General features: G+C 37.7%; 1 long non-coding RNA gene across 11 annotated transcripts in view; it reads left to right on the forward strand.

The window, feature by feature from the left end:
* LOC103349704 (uncharacterized) overlaps nucleotides 1-12,533 on the forward strand; it is a 451,983-nt gene that overhangs the window by 397,833 nt on the left and 41,617 nt on the right. The gene's annotated exons all lie outside the window — the stretch shown is intronic.

The following is a 12,533-nucleotide window of genomic DNA, read 5'->3' on the forward strand; positions in this document are numbered from 1 at the left end:
TCTATCTTATCTTTACTTGATTTCTGCTTTTTACTGTTTCTTTCCTTCTACTTTGGGTTTAATTTGTTCAATTTTTAAAGATTTTTTTTTTTTTTAAACTTTTATTTAATGAATATAAATTTCCAAAGTACGACTTATGGATTACAATGGCTTTCCCCCCATACCGTCCCTCCCACCCACAACCCTCCCCTTTCCCACTCCCCCTCCCCTTCCATTCACATCAAGATTCATTTTCGATTATCTTAATATACAGAAGATCAGCTTAGTATACATTAAGTATGGATTTCAACAGTTTGCTCTCACACAGAAACATAAAGTGAAAAATAATAGATGATTTTTTAAAATGATGATGAAATCAGAGCAGACCTATTGTCATGTTTAATCCCAGTGAGAGTCAAGTTGGGAATTGATAATTTCTTTTTTTTTTTTTTTTTTTTTTTTACAGAGGATCAGTTTAGTATGCATTAAGTAAGGATTTCAACAGTTTGCACCCCCATAGAAACACAAAGTGAAATATATTGTTTGAGTACTCGTTATAGCATTAAATCTCAATGTACAGCACATTAAGGATAGAGATCCTACATGAGGAGTAAGTGCACAGTGACTCCTGTTGTTGACTTTACCAATTGACACTCCTGTCTATGGCATCAGTAATCTCCCTATGCTCCAGTCATGAGTTTCCAAGGCTATGGAAGCCCTCTGAGTTCTCCGATTCTTATCTTGTTTAGACAAGCTCATAGTCAAAGTGGAGGTTCTCTCCTCCCTTCAGAGAAAGGTACCTCCTTCTTTGATGGCCTGTTCTTTCCACTGGGATCTCACTCGCAGAGATCTTTTGCCAGAGTGTCTTGGCTTTCCATGCCTGAAATACTCTCATGAGCTTTTCAGCCAGCTCCGAATGCCTTTAGGGCTGATTCTGAGGCCAGAGTGCTATTTAGGACATCTGCCATTCTATGAGTCTGCTGAGATTCTCACTTTGAATCTTAGGTCATTTTATTTTATTGTTTTCTTTTTCTAACGTAAGCGTTTATAGAGAAATGTGTCTCTCTCAGCCCTCTTTAGCTTCTTTATACAACTTTTAGAATGTTGTATTTTTGTTGTCATGCAGTTCAAAATATTTTCTAAATATGTTATACATTTTGGTGTTTTGTCCCTGAACTATTTTGTAATATATTATATCATTCACATATTTTTTCTTAGGTTTTATTAGTGGTTTTTATGATTTTGATTATTTTTAATATTGAGACTTTGTTGATGGTCCAGGATGAGTTCTATCTTGATCAATACACCATGTATACTTGAAATTTTTTTTTTAAAGATTTATTTGAAAGTCAGAATTACACAGAGAGAGGAGAGATAGAGAGAGAGAGGTCTTCCATCCAATGGTTCACTCCCCAGTTGGCCGCAACAGACGGAGCTGCACCAATCAGAAGCCAGGAGCCAGGAGCTTCTTCAAGGTCTCCCATTCGGGTGTAGGGGCCCAAGGACTTGAGCCATCTTCTGCTTTCCCAGGCCGTAGCAGAGAGCTAGATTGGAAGTGGAGCAGCCGGGACTAGAGCTGGCGCCCATGTGGTATGCCGGCGCTTCAGTCCAGGGCATTAACCTGCTGCGCCACAGCGCCGGCCCCATGTGTACTTGAAATTAATATGTATCCTGCAGTGGTTGGATGAGGGATTTAAAAAGTTCATTAGATAGGCCGGTGCCACGGCTCACTAGGCTAATCCTCCGCATTGCAGAGCCGGCACTCCAGGTTCTAGTCCAGGTCGGGGTGCCGGATTCTGTCCCGGTTGCCCCTCTTCCAGTCCAACTCTCTGCTGTGGCCAGGGAGTGCAGTGGAGGATGGCCCAAGTGCTTGGGCCCTGCATCCCATGGGAGACCAGGATAAGCACCTGGCTCCTGCCATCGGATCAGCGCAGTGCGCTGGCCGCGGCGGCCATTGGAGGGTGAACCAATGGCAATGGAAGACCTTTCTCTCTGTCTCTCTCTCTCACTGTCTACTCTGCCTGTCAAAAAAAAAAAAAAAAAAGTTCATTAGATAAAGGTAAATGATTATGTTATCATTCATTTTGAGGGAAATTGTTAGTTTTTCTATTACTTAAAAACGTTACAGAAGCCTCGTACCAAGAGCATAGAATTGCCTATTACCTCATTTAATGCTAACATTGATTGTTTTATATATTACAGACTTTATTAAGTAGGTTTAATAACATTAATAATTGCTTACTTGGTGAATTTCCCCTGATATCATTGGGAAAAAAATCTTAATAGCTTCTAGAAATATTTTTTGTCTTAAAATGTATTTTATTTAATATTGAAGCTCAATAACTGTGTAATACAATATTTTTTCTTTCTTTTCAGTGCTATATTTTTTCTATACTTAAAGTCTTTTATAGAATATATATTAGTTCTTGTTCTTAGATTAATTTTGCCAATCTATACTATTTAATTTGAGTTTTTGGACTCTGGTTGCATTTAAATTATTTCTCTTCTATTTGTCCTCCTTTTTGATCTTTACTTCCCCCTTTCCTCCCATCTTTTTTTTTTTTTTTTTTTTTTTTTTTTTGACAGGCAGAGTGGACAGTGAGAGAGAGAGAGACAGAGAGAAAGGTCTTCCTTTGCCATTGGTTCACCCTCCAATGGCCACCGCGGCCAGCGCTCTGCAGCCGGCGCACCGCGCTGATCCGATGGCAGGAGCCAGGAGCCAGGTGCTTCTCCTGGTCTCCCATGGGGTGCAGGGCCCAAGCACTTGGGCCATCCTCCACTGCACTCCCGGGCCACAGCAGAGGGCTGGCCTGGAAGAGGGGCAACCGGGACAGAATCCGACGCCCCGACCGGGACTAGAACCCGGTGTGCTGGTGCTGCAAGGCGGAGGATTAGCCTAGTGAGCCGCGGCGCCGGCCCCTCCCATCTTTTTGATTTTTTAAAAAATATTTTTCACACTCCAGCTCACTTAATGTGCATATGTTGGCGAAATCTCTGTATTGAAGTGTTTTCTCTAGGAGTTACTTTATTGATAGCAAGCTCTTAATATTCTTTAGACTTAATGTTGTACCACTTCACAGAACATATAGAAAAGCTGCAATAATACAAATTATTCCCCACTTTTTTTGTTAAAATTTTCACATATATCCATATACAATGAAAATCCCACTAGATAAATAATTTGTTTTAAATAGTTATATGTATTTTTAAGGACCTAAAAAAGAACAAATAGTATTTTACATTTACCCAGAAAGTTACCATTTCTGCAGCTCTTCCTTCATTCCTACAGGTCCTTGGTTGCCTCTGGGATAGTTTCTTCATTGTGGGGCACTTCCATTAGTAATCTTACATACCCAGTCTCTTGGACGAATTACCTTATTTTCCCTTCATATGTACATGCATCTTTTTCACTTTCACTTCTGAAGAATATTCTCACCAGGTATATAATTCTGGGTTGACGAATTTCTTCTTTCAGCTCAGAAGGATGTTATCCTATTACAAGCAGGCCTCCATGGCTTCTGATGAGAAACCATCAGTATTTTAACCCATTCTTATGTGTGTAGTGGGCCTTATGTTCTAGGTATTTTCAATAGCTTTTTATTTCCTTGCAATTAATTTTCACAAGTTTGTGAGATATCTAGGTATGGTTTGCCTTGTGCTTGTAGATTGCTGAGTTCCTTGAATCTGTAAATTTATGTATTCTACTGAATTTGGAAAGCTTGCAAGCATTATTCAAAATATTTTCTTTCTCTACATTTCCTTTCTTGCTTCTCCAATTATCTTTGGAGATTATCCTACAGCTGTCTTAGGATCTGTACATTTATTTCATTCTTTATTTCTCACTTTCGCTTTCTGTTCTTGACATCAGATAATTTCTATTGATCCATGGTTTGAATTGTTGTTTCTTTTCTACATTACTTCTTCAATGCTTTTGAGTTAACCCTGTGAGTTTTTAATTTGAAATACTGTATTTTTTACTTCCAAAAATGTATTTTTATAATTTATTATTCTGTGTTGAGGATTCCTATATTTTCATTCATTTCAGAAAGAATTGTTCTTTATTCGTGAAGCATAGTTATAATAGCTGCTTGAATCTCTTAGACAGCTCAGCCATCAGGTTGTGTCATGTTGTTGGTCTTTTGTCTTGAGGAGTTGGTTAAACTTTCCTGATTCTCTGTAAACTGACTAATGTGGGATGCTGCTGTGTACATTGTACATATTTGGTTATGGTTTAACTGGTAACCAAGTCACGTAAATTCGGGCTATAAATTGTATCTCCTCTTCTGTGACAGGTGGTCAGAATCTCGGTTAAGTTCTCTAAGCATTGGCTATATTGGTTTGTGTCTCACCTTTGCATATGAAATTGAGGAGTTGAAATGAGACTTCTGCAGAAGCCTCAAATATCTATTCAGCTGCCAAAGCCCTTGCTGGCCTCATTTGTGACTATTTCATGCATGCTTAGTTCAGGAATTTTGCTGATATTTGTGCACAAATTCATTCCCAGAGTTAAAGGATCTACACCCCACTCCTCATCCTTAGGATGAGGTCTTCAGGAGTCCTGTGAGGAAAACAGGGTTTATCTCACACTTTATCTGCTTATGTAGCTGCCATGGCCTTGCCAAGTTGCAATTGGGATTGTCCCTTGGGGTCATACTAAGCAAGAAAAACAGAAACATGTAGCAGAAGGAGAAACTCACCACTGTGAAAGTCACTTTCCTAGGTTTTTGCCTCTCTTCCATAGTCTGCCAGCTTTTGATGTTGTAGGTGTGTGTGTACTCCTCTGTGTGTGTGTGTGTGTGTGTGTGTGCATGCACAAGCCCTTATGCATTTGATGTTGTTAATTGTAATCAGCATGAGAAATGGACTAGAGTGGGCTTACCCTACCATGACTGAACTATGAGCACATTGAATGTTTTTCCCAGAATATAACTGTCTATAGGTCAATGTATAGAATGTATCTTTTAAAATCAGCTGTACCATTCTGAGTAAAGAACTCTCTTCATGAGAAAGTTTTACAGAGAACAGCAGAAATGATTGTCCAGTTATGACACTTTTACACACACACACACACACACACACATATGCAGAGATTAAGAGACAGCTGCTGTATGCCCTTGCTTTAGATTTTTTTCAAGTGCAAATAGGATACTTAAAAATTCCTTATGAAGTTGAATTTACATAATGATAAAATCAGAGGACAGATTCCTGTGTTTGAAAATGTGCATTTGGGGAGTAGTATAGTAATTTTTTTCCTCAAAATAATCAGAGGCTGATTGAATCATGTATTATGTGTTTCTACTTTTTATTTTTCTGGTAGGGAGTAGTGACGCTTAAGGAAATGAAGAATGAGGGCAATAGGACCATTTTATGTAACAATGAAGTTAAATTGTTCTTTAAAAAATAAAGGATGTATGGATGGTGATAAAGGATAAGATTTTCCATATGCTTAAGATACCCTTCTGACCCTGATCTGGATTAAGTTATTTTAATACAGCTCAGATAAGGAGCACATTACAGTTGAGATGAGAAAGTTTCTGAATGGGTACTTTCCAAACATTTATTATTCTTTTTGTCCCTTGAAACATTGTAGCTACAAAAATAGCATGTATTACTTGTAAACTGATACAATTTTTAGCTAGACATTATGTTATATGGCTACAGAATTTTTAAAATAATATTTATGTGATTGATCTCTAAATTGTTATATCACATAACCCCAGTGGCTTACATGTTAGCAGTTGAGATATAGTTTGCATTCAGTAAAGTGCCCAGAAGAATCAATATGAAGTTCAGTGACTTTTCAGGTAGGATACATATTTTATACATGTAACCCCATCCAAAAGTTAAACATTTCTATCATCCTTGAAACTTCTTTTCTACCCCTTTCCTTTCACTACCCTCCATCCTTCAAATAGGGTTAATCATACGTGTCAGTGTAGATTATTAGTTGCCTTTCCTTCGAGTTTACATATTGGAGTCATAGTATGTATTCTTTTACATGTTTTTGAGATTCATACATGTATGTTCTTCGTTTCCGTTATTGAGAATTATTCAGTTGTATCAATATGCCCCAATTTCATTATCCATTTTCTCTTGCTTGTCATTTGGCTTGCTTCCATTTTAGAGCCATTACAAATAAAGGTTCTTAGAACATTTTTGCAGTCTTTTGTGGAGATAGTTCTCATTTTTCATAGTATATAAGCTCATTATACATTAATATTGCAATTTGTCTATTAGAATTCTGTCTCATGTCAACTTTTAGAAGATAATTTGCTACTAAAAATGCAATGCTCTCAAGATGTAAAAATTATACTCAAAGTTCTAGTTTTTGAAAGATTATTCTCTGTTCTTCAAAACATATTTGATTCACCTGTATAAACTCTAATGAAAAGTTAAACTTTGTGAATATGTTAAAAGCAGATTAAAATTAAAATATATCACACATACAAAGCTCCCACTTTTCCCAAACAATGAATGTGCCCATTTTTCCTCTCAAGGACCAGCCACACGCTCTGTATCCTTTCCTACTGTGCCTTTGCATTACACTGTGGTAAGCAGTTAGTTTGTCAGTCTCCCCATGAAACTGTAAGCTTCTTGGTGACTAAGACCATCTGAGTCGTACTTGTCTTTCTGTCTGTGACATCTAGACTTTGCCCCATACATGACAGGTACACATTCTATGTGGAATGAACTGAATAACTGCCTTTGTCTATGGTGTATATTTGTCTTGCAAAAGTTGTTTTTGCTATGGAAACATAACACACTTAACTTTAGCTCAGGATTTTACTATTCCCTTTATGTCTTAAAGCTTTTGTTTAATACATGAGCTGTCTTATCCTAGTTTCCTGTTTATATAGACTAAGCTTTTGATAAAAATACACATGAACTAACTTATAAAGGATTTCTGTTTTATTAGTTTAATAGCATTTTTAACAATTCACTGTTGTGTGATTGAAAAAAACGACTTCAAGTGAAGATGAAACACACACACACACACACACACAAACACATACACACTCTTTTCTTCTAGGGTATATGGTACTTAGAACACTCTCTACCTTGTGTGTGAATACAGATATTTTTATTGTTGGCAAAGACACAGTGTCTGTTTTACACAATTTAAGAACCTTGAAATTATGCATGATTTCCATTACTACTGGGATTTCCATGTTGAATCAAAGGTCATTATTCTAATCGTCTCAGATTCTCTTTTTCCCCCACTAATAGATCTTTGCAGTGCCCATCTGTCTGCAGCTCATGGTATAACCTTTCTTGATAGGGGCAGGATGGCAGATGGACAGCAGATGGGAGTTTTGCCTGCCTCCTGGTTCAGATCTTGGCCCAGGCAGGAACCCTCAGAGACTGTCAGTTTGTCAACTCAGCTTGTGGGCTCTGGTACTGTGTCTGCCATTTCAACCGTGGTTCTGAATGAATGCAAAACTGGACCAGCTATTGGTCATTGTGAGTAGTTATTGTGAATGACTCACAATAAGATTGGGTGCACTAGCAAGTCTATAAAATCCATTGGTGAGCAGGATTCTTTCTACCACACTGCCTGCTAAATTTCTGGATCCGAGTCACTTCATTCTCAAGATTGAAGTTGCTAATTAGGAAAATGTGTTCTCACCTATAGATTTACCTATTTTTAAAATATAACTCAGTTTCCCAAAAGGTTTAATGAGGAAGTGAGAAGTAAAGACAGATAGGGCTTGTGTCTTAGTTTATATAGTTGAAAATTTGTCATCTTGGGGAGTTCCTAAGGGCATTGCATGATTAAAACATGGACAAAAGAGAACATTTGGAACACAGTAACTCTGCCTCTGCCATGGCATTAAAAAAGTCAGTTCAGGGGATTGCTGGTCTTTTCAAAGGGCAAGAAGAAAGACTTCTTTTTTTAAAAAAAAATTCTGAACTATCAGCACACTCTTTTTTTTTTTTTCCAATGTGTGCATGAATTTTCTGCTTTACAAGTGACCCTTTTCATTTCAGATAGAAACCAGATTGGAGTAAACAGATGAGTCTGGGTAAATCCTCCTAATGGAGGCTAAGCCTTGGCAGTGACCATAAATAAAAGGCAATAATGATTCAAATTGGATACTGAATTTTGGGATTTTTTTCTTATTTATTTAGTTTCTTTAGACTTAGAGCTTCACGGAGATAAAACTGTGCTATTTTTTCAGCTGCGGAAATTGTGATCACTAACACAAGAGAGTTTATATAAGGAATATGTGTCCACAAATCCATACGTATAGAAACATGTCACACAGTCTCTATCAGAGCCATCAGTAACTTATGACTAATATTAAAGGAGATCTAGAATACCTCATTCTCTCCCTGTGCTCTGTACTAAACTGAAATATATTGAATATTTATGCTCATGAAATAGGTATATGAAGATGCTACAGTATTGTATGTTAATATGAATTGTTCATATTAAAATATTTTCTTATGCTTTTGGGGTCAGATGTTCCTTCTACAAACATGTAATGAATTATGTTTCAAATTTCATTAGTAATGTGGTATTGTTATACCCAAAGAAATTATGTTTGCATTAGCACAAGAAATTCCTTCAATCTAGTTTAGATAGTAGTAGTGTTGATCACAGGTACTTCTAAAATCTTGATTATAACAGATTGCTGAGCAATCATTTAACTAAGCCTGGAGTAATCCCTACATTAGAAAAATGAGTATACGTCTTTTCCCTAAATTCATCAGATAATCTTTTATCTTTCCCTTCCATTTTCTTCTTTCACAAGAGGGCTTCACAACATTCATGGAAAATTTGCATTTTCTTTTAATTCTGTTTACTTGCTACTTAAATTCCTTTTAAAATGTTTAGAAACTATACATATATTCTCAGGAGAGAGAGAGTGGAGTATGTGTGCATTTGTCTATTTCTGTTTATAATTAGCCAACAGTTTATATGTTTGACAGGTGACCCAGGTACCTTTATTTTGAAATCTTGGCACTCTTCCTTGAAACCAATTCATTTGTTGTTTCCTTTTTAAAGGAATCTCGAAATAGAAGGAATCTTGTTAGTGCTGCCCAGGATAGCCTAAAGGACTGTGTTATGCCCCTGCGAGATATCACTGTATTTGAGCATGGATCTTGCTAACATGATTTCAGGTGAGGTGTCTAATTAGTTAGAAATCTAGATGCTTGAACAGGCTCTAGCTTGAAATTCTCCATCTGACTGATACTGCAATAGCATTCTAATCCTAGAAAGTGGTCTTATAATGAATTCCTATTAGCCATGGAGTTAAGGGCAAGTCATGAACTTGAGGAAATTAGGCAATCCCTGTGACCGAACCTGTTAGAGCGAATCTTGGCTTGACCGGTGTGTTATCTCTTTCCCTGAGTCCTGTTGCTGCTCTTGGAAGGCAGGTCTCAAAATAAGGGTTCCACCAACCACATGTTTTATGCTATCTTACATTAAACATTTCCCAGCAGCTAATTTCTGATATTTAATCACCCTTTAGGTATAGTACTCACATATTACAAAGTGCTCTACCCAGGCTTTATCTCTTATGAATTTTAAAACCCTCTGTTAGTCAAGTGGAGCATAAACCTAATACCAAGAGAACAAATCAAAGCTCAGCACTCAAGTAGACTAATTATTGCCTTTTATCCAGTCATTGCCATTGGATATAGAACAGCAAACTACCAAAAATTCCTAACCTTCAAGAAACTTAAAACCTTTAAAATTTTTAAAATTTATTTATTTTTAATTTGTTCTAAGTAGATAAATTATTTTATTTGAAAGGCAGACAGAGATCGCGATCTGTCTGCTGGTTCACTCTCCATACGTTCACAGCCGGGTTCTCCCACACTGGTGGCAGGGACCCAATTATCTGAGCCGTCACCACTGCCTTCTAGGGTGCTCATTAGCAGGAAGCTGGAATCAGAAGCAGAGCTGGAATGCAAAGTCAGGCACTCCAGTATGGAATGTAAGTGTCCCAAGTGGAATCTTAACCGATGCACCGGAGACCTCCCAAGAGGGTTACATTCTGATAGGTGATAAGGGCAATAAATAGGTACACTAGAATGTGAGACATTCACACACATTGTGATGGATACTGATAGAGGCTAGCAGGTCAGAAAGAGATGATAGAAGTGCTATTTCATGTAGAGTCTTCAAGAAAAGCCCTTCTCTAATTATGTGTGTACGCGCGTGTGTGTGTATAGACTTCTATATTCACATTTAGCTTTTTATTTGCGATGCAATTTGCATATTTGTAGTCTGTGAGTTGAATAAATATTACATATGCATTTTGATGAGTTTTGGTAAATGTGTATACTGATGTAACCCACACCCCTTTCAATGCACAAAACTTTTTTTTTGTCACCAGAGAACAATGGCTCTGTCTTTTCCCCATCAGCCCTGTCATTATTGCCCCTCGGGGCAAACACTGTTGTGAATTTTTTCACCATGGATTAGTTTTGCCTGTTCTGAAACTGTGTGTAAGAGGAATCACACAGTATGCACACTCTTGTGTCTGGCTTCGTTTGCTCCTCTAAAAGTTTTTGGTGTTTATCTGCATGGTTGCTCTATTGTGATCATTCCTTTTTATTATGTTCTGTTTTCTGGATATACCACCATTTGTTTATGCATTTTCTTGTTCATGAACGTTTGGACTATTCCCAATTTGGCTATTAGAAATGGAGGTGCTGAGAATGTTTTGTACCAGAATTTTGATGTACCTGTGTTTGCATTTCTCATGGCTGAATACCAAGAGGTTCATCAGAAACTTTCTTGCTACTTCCCAAAGAGATTGTACCATTTTTCCCACCCACGAAGAATGTAGGAGCACTCTGGTTTTTCACATCCTCATCAACATTTGTGTCATCAGTCTATTAAATTTTAGCCATTGGAGTGGGTGTATAATGGTATCTCATGTGGTTTTTATTTGCATTTGCATAATGACTAATGATGATGACCACTATTTCATGTGCTTTTTGGCTATTCATATATATTCCTTTGTGAAGTGCCTATTCAACTTTTTTTTTTTTGCTCATATTTTGAATTGAGCTGTTTGTCTTTTATTATTGAGCTGTAGGAGTTAGAGAGAAGTCCTTTGTCAGTTTTGTGCATTGTGAATATATCTCCCAGTCTGTAGCTGTAGCTACTTATTTTCCCAATGGTGTCTTTCAAAGAACAAAAAGTTCTAATTTTGATGATGTCCATTTACTGTTTTTTTTCTCTTATTGTCAATTTTTACTTGTACTATCTAAGGCATTTTATGTTTTCCTCCAGAAGCTTTATAGTCATACAAGCATAGACCCATGTTTAGGTCTATGATAGTCCAGGATGCATTTTTTGTGTATGATATGCGATATGGGGAAAGGTTTATTGTTTTCCCAAAGTAAATAGACAATTGTTCTAGCATTACTCATTGACAAGACTCCTTTATTGAAATGCTTTGGGACCTTGGTTGAAAGATCTCTGGTATCTACTTAGGATGTAGAAAGCTGAAAAAGCACACTGTTTCCACTCTTACAACAACAGGATGGCCAAAAATTTGCAGATACATGAATACTTTTGAACCCATGTGAGAGCTGAGGTCTCAAGGAAACTACCAAAATCCAAGCACAGGGCAGTGAGGTGTCAGCTTTTGCTTACTTGGAACAAATACAAAGGACACTGTAAGAAGAACTCAACTGAAATGTTTAACAAATTGGTAAAAGGCTTACAAGGGAAAGTAAAACCCCTGTGACAGCAGACACAAGAATTTATACTCATTGCTGGGTTTTCATCACAGATATGTAAGATATGCATTAAAAAGTAAGGGCAGGAGTCATGGGAAGATGTGTCTGTGCGCCCACTTAACAATGGAGCAGCCAGGAAGGAAGAAGCACAAAGTCCCACCTGTATTGTCCTCATATCTCTCTCCTAAGGAATAAAAGTTGTAAGCCTCATGGGGCCAAACAATGAATACTGTTGTGCTTAGCACACCAGTGAAAATTTATTGCTCCTGAATCAAGATACAGAAGAATCTCTCCAACCCTGGGCTTCAGGGTAGGGAGACATCTTGGCCCCAGGCCCACAGGTGGAGATGGAGCAGACCAATTAACCAAACAGCAGACACATGGCCACCTCGCCCCCACCTGCCTGCCAAGGGACAAGTGGTAATGCTACTAAGATTCCTGATGTTCATATGGGAAACTAAGGACAGAGAGATTAAATATGCTGCCCAGAGTCTCAAAGCCAGTAAATGGGATAAACCCAGCTAGTTTGGCACTGACATGCTCATAACCACTATGAAATACACAGGCCAGAGCAGAGGGAAGCTGAGAAGAATGAGGAAGATCAGAAAAGTAGGTCATCCTGGAATCCACACGAGTGCCCAAGGGAGAGTGTGATTTCAAGAAAGAGAATGCAGTACCCTAGGCCAAATTTAATAGAACTGTTGAACCAGATGAAGAGTGAGAAGTGTCCACTGGATTTCACAATTTGGAAAATTATCTATAACTTTAATGTTAAGCAGTTTCACTAGAATTTCTAAAATTGGAACCAGGATCCACTGGGTACAGAAAGGAATATAGAGTGAAGAAGG

Source organism: Oryctolagus cuniculus, chromosome 5 (genome assembly GCF_964237555.1).
Source record: "Oryctolagus cuniculus chromosome 5, mOryCun1.1, whole genome shotgun sequence".
In the NCBI taxonomy this organism is placed as follows: domain Eukaryota; kingdom Metazoa; phylum Chordata; class Mammalia; order Lagomorpha; family Leporidae; genus Oryctolagus; species Oryctolagus cuniculus.